Genomic DNA, 11,550 nt, shown 5'->3' on the forward strand with positions numbered 1-11,550 from the left:
TCCCTCGTTTTGGTCACGCTGACGGGCAACCCTCTGGCCTTCATGTCTGTAGTCGCTTCTTCCACTGTCTGGTACAACCGCGTCCCGTTGTCATAAAACACTCGAAGTTTAGCAGGGTACGGAGTTTAAAATCTAATCTTATTTTGCTTTAGTACTCGCTTTACTTCGGAATATTCTTTGCGTTTCTGGAGGACCGCGGGGGGGGGGGTAATCTTGGTCAAAATATATTAAATATCCTCTAAAAATACCCTCTTCTTACCCCAGGCCCTTCGTAGAATCTCCGCCTTGGTGCTGTACCGAAGGAATTTAATTATTATTGAGCGTGGCTTTCTATCCTGGGTAGGTTTTGGGACTAACACGCGGTGGGCTCTTTTGACTTCCAGCTTCATGGCTGGGGGAAGATCCAGCGCATCCCGCAGTAACTTTCCAACAAACTCCGTCATAGACGAGCCCTCCGCTCCTTCAGAAATGTTGTAGATTCTGATATTTTTCCGCCGTGATCTTCCCTCCGGGTCAAGCAGTTTACCTTCTTGGTGATGTAATATTTTTATTGTCTTACTCAGTATCCATTCCACGTTTTGAACGCGATCTTCCACCTTCTCAATTCAAGTCTCTGCCACCGCTATTTTTTGATTAACACTGGCGAGCTCTGCCTTAGTATCACGGAGCTGCTGCTCTATTTCTTTCCGGAACTCCCTTATCTCTTTCAGGATTTTGAAGATATTCGCCGCTTCGTCTGAACAAGGCCCAGCAACCGCCTCACTAGCACGCAGTCTCGGATGCAGGCTCCGCAGTGTCGCTTTTTTTATTTCCATTTCTTTTCCCCATTCTTGCCCCTCTTTTCAGTTCAAATATTTTTTAAAAAATATTATATTTGACGGGTTAACAGGGCTTAATACGTGTTTTTCCAGAGGAGCTAGTGACTTAAGCTGCCATTCTCATTGATGATGTCACGGGAACCCAATCTTTTTCTTTTCACATATCTATAAAAGCTTTTACAGTCAGTTTTTATGTTCCCTGCCAGCTTTCTCTCATAATCTTTTTTCCCTTTCCTAATTAAGCCCTTTGTCCTCCTCTGCTGGACTCTGAATTTCTCCCAGTCCTCAGGTGTACCGGTTTTACTGGCTAATTTGTATGTCTCTTCTTTGGACTTGACACTATCCCTAATTTCCCTTGTCAGCCACGGGTGCACTACCTTCCCTGGTTTATTCTTTTGCCAAACTGGGATGAACAATTGTTGTAGTTCATCCATGTGATCTTTAAATGCTTGCCATTGCATATCCACCGTCAACCCTTTAAATTTCATTTGCCAGTCTATCTTAGCTAATTCACGTCTCATACCTTCAAAGTTACCGTTCTTTAAGTTCAGAGCCTTTGTTTCTGAATTAACTATGTCACTCTCCATCTTAATGAAGAATTCCACCATATTATGGTCATTCTTACCCAAGGGGCTTCGCACGACAAGATTGTTAACTAACCCTTCCTCATTGCTCAATACCCAGTCTCGAATGGCCTGCTCTCTAGTTGGTTCCTCAACATGTTGGTTCAGAAAACCATCCCGCATACATTCCAAGAAATCCTCTTCCTCAGCACCCTTACCAATTTGGTTCACCCAATCTATATGTAGATTGAAGTCACCCATTATAACTACTGTTCCTTTATTGCACGCATTTCTAATTTCCTGTTTAATGCCACCCCCAACCTCACTACTACTGTTAGGTGGCCTGTACACAACTCCCACCAGCGTTTTCTGCCCCTTAGAGTTATGCAGCTCTACCCATATCGATCCCACATCCTCCAGGCTAATGTCCTTCCTTTCTATTGCGTTAATCTCCTCTCTAACCAGCAAGGCTACCCCACCTCCTTTTCTTTTCTGTCTATCCCTCCTGAATATTGAATATCCCTGGATGTTGAGCTCCCATCCTTGGTCACCCTGGAGCCATATCTCTGTGATCCCAACTATATCATATTCATTAATAACTATCTGCACATTCAATTCATCCACCTTGTTACGAATGCTCCTCGCATTGACACACAAAGCCTTCAGGCTTGTTTTTACAACACTCTTAACCCTTATACAATTATGTTGAAAAGTGGCCCTTTTTGATTTTTGTCCTGGATTTGCCTGTCTGCCACTTTTACTTTTCACCTTACTACTTTTTGCTTCTACCCTCATTTTACACCCCTCTGTCTCTCTGCACTTGTTCCCATCCCCCTGCCACATTAGTTTAAAGCCTCCTGAACAGCAGGACTTCCTTGACTTAATTCTATTTTCCTCTTCCTCGACCCTAACACCCTGGTTTCCTTCCCCTTGCCAACTCAGTTTAAACACTCCCTAACAGCTATATTAAACAATCCCGCCAGGATATTAGTACCCTTTGAGTTCAGGTGTAACACATCGTTTCTGTATAAGTCATGCCTTCCCCAAAATAGATTCCAGTGATCTAAGAATTTGAAGCCCTGCCCCCTGCACCAGTTACTTAGCCACACATTCATCTGTTTAATTCTGCTATTCTTACTATCATTAGCACGTGGCTCAGGCAGTAACCCTGAGATTATTACTCTGGAGGTCCGGCTTTTTAATTTTCTTCCCAGCTCCCAGTAATCTTACTTCAGGACCTCCTCTTTGTTTCTGTCTATGTCATTGGTACCAACATGTACCAAGACTTCTGGTTGCTCGCCCTCTCTCCTGAGAATACTCTGGACCCGATCTGAGATATCTCATACCCTGGCACCAGGGAGGCAACACACCATCCGGGTATCCTTGTCCGGCTCGCAGAATCTCTTGTCTGTTCCTCTCACGATGGAATCTCCTATAATGACGGCATTTCTCCTTGCTCTCTTGATCACGGCACTGGGCAGAGTGCCAGAGTCCCGTTCGTTGTGGTCTTCCTCTGTCAGGTCAACCTCTCCAACAGTATCTAAAACTATATATCGATTTCTGAGGGGGACTGTCATGGAGGTGCTGTCAACTATTTCTCTATAGGTACTATCGATCACCTCCTCACTTTCTCTAATAAGCTGAAGGTCATCAAGTTGTTGCTGCAGGTCCCTCACACAATCCCGAAGGAGCTTCATCTCATTGTATCTGGAGCAGATGTATTCCTGGGGGAGTCAAGGGGTACAGTCTCTGGGGTACTCTCTGGTACCTGATTCTTCCCCTTACCCCTCTAACCATGACCCACTTGTCTGCCTCCCGTGGTCCTGGTGTGACCACCTGCCTGTAACTCCTCTCTATCAACTCCTCACTCTTCCTGACCAGACGAAGGTTATTGAGCTGCAGCTCCAGTTCCCTAACACGGTCCCTTAGGAGTTGCAGCTCAGCACACCTGGCGCAGATGTGGACGTCCGGGAGGCTAGGAGACTCCAGGACCTCCCACATCCGACATCGAGAACAACAAGCTGCCCTCACACTCATCATTCCCCCTTTCCTCAAATAACAGAAAAAAATTGAAAACTGAACCTACCTTGCCTCGCCTAGCTCCGCCTAAGCCCGTTGAGCAAAAGCCCTTAAGCCCTCACTCTGCTCCCGGCTCACTCCACTGCCTGCAAACGATGCTGCCCGCTGTTTAAGGCTGTGTTCCTTTTAAATCTTCTGCGCTTCACTGCCCAACATCAGACGCCTGCGCAGTCCTGCCTCTCTTAACTCTGATGAGAAGAAGAAATAATAATCAAAATGGCTCCCGCCGCACTCCCGTTCTGATTCTCAGACTTCCTTCTGCAAATTAAACCCAAATCGGGATTTCTGTCCTTTTAATCTTTCGTGCTTCACTGCTAATTAACTGCTTTCTGCTGAGCTATTTAAATCTTAATTGACTTGATTGCACAGTCCAACTGCCAAAACTGCCAGAATCTCTCGAGCCAAAGACTCGCACTTTTCTCACAAGGCCGCTTGAGTGGAAAATCCTACCAAAGGTTCCCGTTGGTAAAGCCTTCCCAACCATTGAACACATCTACATGAAACATTGTTGTAGGAAAGCAGTGTCCATCATTAAGGACCCTCGCTTCACCCAGGACATGCCCTCTTCTCATTGCTACATTGCCAGGGGGAACATATGAGCCTGAAGGCACACACTCAACTACCAAAAATAGTTTCTTCCCCTCTGCCATCAGATTTCTGAATGGACACTGAACCATTACCTCACTCAAGTCTCACCATTACCTCATTGGAGCAGACGGCAGGGATTCAGATTTTTGAATCTTCTGGGGCAGGTGTGACCTGTACAAAAAGGACAGGTTGCACTTGAATCCCAGGGGGACCAATGTCCTGGTGGGGAGGTTTGCTAATGCTATTGGGGAGGGTTTAAACTAGATTTGCAGGGGAGTGGTAACCGAAGTGAAGAGGCAGAGGATGAGGAGGTTGGAGCACAAGTATAGACAGCTTGTAGGGAGTTTGTGAGGAAGGACAGGCAGATGGTAGAGCAAAGATGCACTCAGCCTGATGGTTTGAGATGAGTCTATTTTAATGCAAGGAGTATCATAAACAAGGTGGATGAGCTTAGAGCGTGGATCAATACGTGGAACTATTACAGAGATTTTCAGGGGCAGGAATGGCTGCTGACTGTGCTGGGCTTTAGATGTTTCAAAAAGCACCGGGAGGGAGGCAAAAGAGGTGGGGCCATTGCATTTAAAAACGCAAACACAAGGAAATCTGCAGATGCTAGAAATTCAAGCAACACACACAAAATGCTGGTGGAACGCAGCAGGCCAGGCAGCATCTATAGGAAGAAGTACAGTCGGCCCAAAACGTCGACTGTACTTCTTCCTATAGATGCTACCTGGCCTGCTGTTTTCCACCAGCATTTTGTGTGTGGGGCCATTGCATTGCTAATCAGGGATAGTGTCACGGCTGCAGAAAAGGAGGAAATCATGGAGGGATGGTCTACTGAGTCAGTGTGGGTGGAAGTCAGAAACAGGAAAGGGGCATTAACTCTATTGGGTGTTTTTTACCCCCAAATAGACACAGTGATATTGAGGAGCAGATAGGGAGGCAGATTCTGGAATGGTGTGATGGGAGATTTTAATTTTTCTAATATTGATTGGCATCTCCTTAGCACAAGGGGTTTAGATGGGGTGGAGTTTGTTAGGTGTATTCAAGAAGGTTTCCTGACACAGTATATACATAAGACAACTAGAGGAGAGGCTGTATTTGATCTGGTATTGGGCAATGAACCTGGTCAGGGGTCAGATCTCTCAGTGGGAGATAATTTTGGAGGTAGTGACCACAACTCTATCCCCTTCACCATAGCGCTGAAGAGGGATAGGAATAGAAAATTTTGGAAAACATTTAACAGGGGTAGGGGAAAATATGATGTTATTAGGCAGGAACTTGGGAACATAAATTGGGAGATATTGTCAGGGAAATGCATGGCAGAAATGTGGCAAATGTTCAGGGAAAATTTGTATGGAGTTCTGCATAGGTACATTCCATTGAGGCAGGGAAAGAATGATAGGGTAAAAGAACCATGGTGTACAAAGGATGTAGAATATCTAGTTAAGAAGAAAAGAAAAGCTTACAAAAGGTTCAAGAAACTAGGTGCTGTTAAAGCTCTAGAAAATAACAAGGTTGCCAGTAAAGAGCATAAGAATGGAATTAGGTGAGCCAAAAGGGGCCATGAGAAGGCCTTGGCGAGCAGGATTAAGGAAAATCCCAAGGCATTCTACAAGTATGTGAAGAGCAAGAAGATGAGCCATGTGAGAATAGGATCAATCAAGTGTGATAGTGGAAACGTGTGCATGGAGTTGGAGGAGGTAGCAGAGATACCTAATGAATATTTTGCTTCAGTATTCACCAGGGAAAAAAAACCTTGGTAATTGTGGGGATGACTTACAGCGGACAGAAAAGCTTGAGCATATAGACATTAAGAAAGAGGATGTGCTGGAGCTTTTGAAAAGCAATAAGCCACCGGGACCAGATGAGATATACCCCAGGCTACTGTGGGAAGTGAGGGAGAAGATTGCTGAGCCTCTGGCAATGACCTTTGCATCATCAATGGGGAGGGAGAGGTTCTGGAGGATTGGAGGGTTGCAGATGTTTTTCCCTTATTCAAGAAAGGAGGTAGAGAGTACCCAGAAAATTATAGACCAGTGAGTCTCACTTCAGTGGTGGGCAAGTTGTTGGAGAAGATCCTGAGAGGCAAGATTTATGAGCATTTGTGGAGACATAATATGATTAGGGATAGTCAGCATGGGTTTGTCAAGGGCGGGTCGTGCCTTACGAGCCTGATTGAATTCTTTGAGGAAGTAACAAAACACATTGATGAAGGTAGTGCAGTGGATGTAGTGTATATGGATCTCAGAAAGGCATTTGATAAGGTTCCCCTTGAAAGCTCCTTCATAAAGATAGGAGGCATGGGATCTAAGGAGACCTTGCTTTGTGGATCCAGAATTGGCTTGCCCACAGAAGGCAAAAGATGATTGTAGATGGTTCATATTCTGCATGGAGGTCGGTAACCAGTGGTGTTCCGCAGGGATCTGTTCTGGGACCCCTTCTGTTCGTGATTTTCATAAATGACCTGGATGAGGAAGTGGAGCAATGGGTTAGGAAATTTGCTGATGACATAAAGGTTGCAGGTATTGTGAATAGTGTGGAGGGCTGTCAGAGGTTATAGCGGGACACCAATAGGATGCAAAGCTGGGTTGAGAAGTGGCAGTTGGAGTTCAACCCAGATAAGTGTGAGGTGGTTCATTTTGGTAGGTCAAATATGAAGGCAGAATATAGTATTAATGGTAAGACTCTTGGCAGTGTGGAGGATCAGAGGGATCTTGGGGTCCAACAGTGTTGTTAAGAAGGTGTATGGTGTGTTGGCATTCATCAACCATGGCTCTGAATTCAAGAGTCGTGAGATAATGTTACAGCTGTATAGGACCTTGGTCAGACCCCACTTGGAGTACTGTGTTCAGTTCTGGTCACCTCACTACAGGAAGGATGTGGATACTATAGCGAGAGTGCAGAGGAGATTTACAAGAGTGTTGCCTAGATTGGAGGTGTGCCTTATGAGAATAGGTTGAGTGAACCCAGCCTTTTCTCCTTGGAGTGATGGAGGATGAGAGGTGACCTGATAGAGGTGTACAAGATGATGAGAGGCATTGATTGCGTGAATAGCCAGAGGCTTTTTCCCGGGGTTGAAGTGGCTAACGTGAGGGGGCATAGTTTTAAGGTGCTTGGAAATAGTTTTAAGGTACTGAGGAGATGTCATAGAAACATAGAAAACCTACAGCACAATATAGGCCCTTCGGCCCACAAAGTTGTGTCAAACATGTCCCTACCTTAGAGCAACACGTACAACATGCTAGAGGAACTCATCAGGTCAGGCAGCATCCGTGGAAACGAACAGTCAATGTTTCCAGCCGAGACCCTTCGTCAGGACTGAAGAGGGAAGGGGCGGGGGCCCTATAAAGAAGTTGGGGGGAGGGTGGGAAGGAGAAGGTTGGTAAGTGCCAGGTGAAAAACCAGTAAGAGGATAGATCAAGGTGTGGGGGAGGGGATAGGCAGGAAATTCGGGATGGGTTCCTTGAACAATACGTTACTGAGCCGACAAGGGGGCAAGCAGTCTTAGATCTGGTCCTGTGTAATGAGACAGGACTAATAAAAAATGTCCTAGTAAAGGATCCCCTTGGAATGAGTGACCATAACATGGTCGAATTCCATATTCAATTAGAGGATGAGAGGGTTGGATCTCAAACAAGCGTACTGAGCTAAAAAGAAAGTTATATAAGGTAGCTAAATCTAGTGGGAAGATTGAAGATCGAGAAGCTTTTAAAGATCAGCAGCAAATAACAAAAAGATTGATTAAGAAGGGGAAGATAGATTATGAAAGTAAATTGGCGAAAAACATAAAAGCAGATAGTAAGAGTTTTTATAGTTACATAAAAAGAAAAAGGGTGGCTAAAGGAAATGTTGGTCCCCTAGAAGATGAGACCGGGAAATTAATGGTAGGGGACATGGAGATGGCGGAAACGCTGAACAAATATTTTGTATTAGTTTTTCCAGTAGAGGACACTCAAAATATCCCAACACTGGATAAACAGGGGGCTCTAGGGGGAGAGAAGCTAACTACGATTCAAATCACCAAGGAAATGGTACTTGATAAATTAATGGGACTGAAGGTGGATAAATCCCCTGGACCGGATGGCTTGCATCCTAGGGTCTTAAGGGAAGTGGCGGTTGGGATTGTGGATGCATTAGTGATAATTTTTCAAAACTCGCTGGACTCAGCAATGGTCCCGGCAGATTGGAAAAATGCTAATGTAACTCCTTTATTTAAAAAGGGCAATAGACAGAAGGCTGGGAATTATAGGCCAGTTAGCCTAACATCTGTGGTTGGCAAAATGTTGGAATCGATAATTAAGGAAACAGTAACAGGGCATTTGTATAAACATAGCTTAATAGGACAAAGTCAGCATGGCTTTACAAAAGGGAAGTCATGTTTGACAAATTTGTTGGAGTTCTTTGAGGACATAACATATAGGGTAGATAAAGGGGAACCAGTGGATGTGGTGTATTTGGACTTCCAAAAGGCATTTGACAAGGTGCCACACCAAAGATTATTACTTAAAGTAAAAAATCATGGGATTGGGGATAATATTCTGGCATGGGTGGAGGATTGGCTTTCTAACAGAAAACAGAGAGTTGGGATAAATGGTTTATTCTCAGACTGGCAGTTGGTGACTAGTGGTGTTCCGCAGGGGTCAGTGTTGGGACCCCAACTCTTTACAATCTATATTAATGATTTGGAGAAAGGGACTAAGTGCAACGTATTGAAGTTTGCTGATGACACAAAGATGGGAGGGAGTGTAATGAGTGCGGAGGACATTGAAACCCTGCAGGGGGACATAAATAGGCTGAGTGATTGGGCAGACATTTGGCAGATGAAATATAATACTGAGAAGTGTGAGGTCTTGCAATTTGGCAGGAAAAATAATAGAGCAAGTTATTATCTAAATGGAGAGAAACTGGAAAGTGCTTCTGTGCAAAGGGATCTGGGGGTCCTGGTGCAGGAAACACAAAAAGTTAGTATGCAAGTGCAGCAGGTGGTCAAGAAGGCCAATGGAATGCTGGCTTTTATTGCTAGGGGGATGGAGTATAAGAACAGGGAGGTCTTACTACAGTTGTACCGGGTATTGGTGAGACCACACCTGGAGTACTGCGTGCAGTTCTGGCGTCCATATTTAAGAAAGGACATACTGGCTCTCGAGGCAGTGCAGAGAAGGTTCACTAGGTTAATTCCGGGGATGGGTGGGTTGATGTATGATGAGAGGTTGAGTAGATTGGGACTCTATTCATTGGAGTTCCGAAGAATGAGAGGCGATCTTATTGAAACATATAAGATTGTGAAGGGGCTTGATTGGGTGGATGCGGGGAGAATGTTCCCAATGATGGGTGAAACTAGGACTAGGGGGCATAATCTTAAAATAAGGGGATGCCGTTCCAGGACTGAGATGCGGAGAAATTTCTTCACTCAGAGGGTAGTGGGGCTGTGGAATTTACTGCCCCAGAGAGCTGTGGAAGCTACTACACTCAATAAATTCAAAACGGAGATAGACATTTTCCTGGATAAAAATGGCATTAGGGGATACGGTGAGCGAGCAGGTAAGTGGACATGAGGCTAGGTTTAGATCAGCCATGTGATCTCCTGGACCAGTTTTCGATAGCCTGGATGGGTCGGAGAGGAATTTTCCAGATTTTTTCTCCTCAATTGGCAACTCGGTTTTTTTCCCCGGGTGATCACATGGATTTGGGCGGGATGAATAATAAAATAAAATGGGCGGCATGGTGCCCTGTTGGTTGGCACTGTTGCCTTGTGGGATTCGGTGAAAACTAGAGTTAAGATTGGATCAGCCATGATCTTGTTAAATGGCGGAGCAGGCTTGAGGGGCCGATTGGCCTACTCCTGCTCCTATCTCTTATGTTCTTATGAAAGGTGAAGTAATAAATTGGATTAGACATTGGCTCAATGGGAAAAGTCAGAGAGTGGTAGTGGAGGATTGCTTCTCCGAGTGGAGGCCTGTGACTAGTGGTGTGCCACAAGGATCAGTGCTGGGTTCATTGTTATTTGTCATCTATATCAATGATCTGGATGATAATGTGGTAAATTGGATCAGCAAATTTGCTGACGATACAAAGATTGAAGGTGTACAGACAGACAGACAGACAGACTTTATTGATCCCGAGGGAAATTGGGTTTCGTTATAGCCGCACCAACCAAGAATAGTGAAGAAATATAGCAATATAAAACCATAAATAATTAAATAATAATAAGTTAATCATGCCAAGTGGAAATAAGTCCAGGACCAGCCTATTGGCTCAGGGTATCTGACACTCCGAGGGAGGAGTTGTAAAGTTTAATGGCCGCAGGTAGGAATGACTTTCTATGACGCTCAGTGTTGGATCTCGGTGGAATGAGTCTCTGGCTGAATGTACTCCTGTGCCTAACCAGTACATTGTGGAGTGGATGGGAGACATTGTCCAAGATGGCATGCAACTTGGACAGCATCCTCTTTTCAGACACCACCATCAGAGAATCCAGTTCCATCCCCACAACATCACTGGCCTTACGAATGAGTTTGTTGATTCTGTTGGTGTCTGCTACCCTCAGCTTGCTGCCCCAGCACACAACAGCAAACATGATAGCACTGGCCACCACAGACTCATAGAACATCCTCAGCATTGTCCGGCAGATGTTAAAGGACCTCAGTCTCCTCAGGAAGTGGAGACGGTTCTGACCCTTCTTGTAGACAGCCTTAGTGTTCTTTGACCAGTCCAGTTTATTGTCAATTCGTATCCCCAGGTATTTGTAATCCTCCACCATGTCCACACTGACCCCTTGGATGGAAACAGGGGTCACCAGTGCCTTAGCCCTCCTCAGGTCCACCACCAGCTCCTTAGTCTTTTTCACATTAAGCTGCAGATGATTCTGCTCACACCATGTGACAAAGTTTCCCACCGTAGCCCTGTACTCAGCCTCATCTCCCTTGCTGATGCATCCAACTATGGCAGAGTCATCAGAAAACTTCTGAAGATGGCAAGACTCTGTGTTGTAGTTGAAGTCCGAGGTGTAGATGGTGAAGAGAAAGGGAGACAGGACAGTCCCCTATGGAGCCCCAGTGCTAGACCACTCTGTCTGACACACAGGAAGTTTGGACAGTGAAGAAGGTTTTCAAAGCTTGCAGAGGGATCTGGACCAGCTGGCAAAATGGGCTGAAAAATGGTAGATGGAGTTTAATACAGACAAGTGAGAGGTGTGGCACTTTGGAAGGAAAAACCAATGTAGAACATACAAGGTAAATGGTAGGGCACTGAGGAGTGCAGTAGAACAGAGGGATTCAGGAATACAGATACAAAATTCCCTAAAGGTGGCGACACAGGTAGATAGGGTAGTAAAGAGAGCTTTTGGTACATTGGGCTTTATAAATCAAAGTATTGAGTATAAGAGTTGGAATGTTATGGTGAGGTTATATAAGGCACTGGTGAGGCCGAACTTGGTGTATTGTGTGCAGTTTTGGTCACCGAATTACAGGAAGGATATTAATAAGATCAAAAGGGTGCAG

Source organism: Hemitrygon akajei, chromosome 12 (assembly GCF_048418815.1).
Source record: "Hemitrygon akajei chromosome 12, sHemAka1.3, whole genome shotgun sequence".
In the NCBI taxonomy this organism is placed as follows: domain Eukaryota; kingdom Metazoa; phylum Chordata; class Chondrichthyes; order Myliobatiformes; family Dasyatidae; genus Hemitrygon; species Hemitrygon akajei.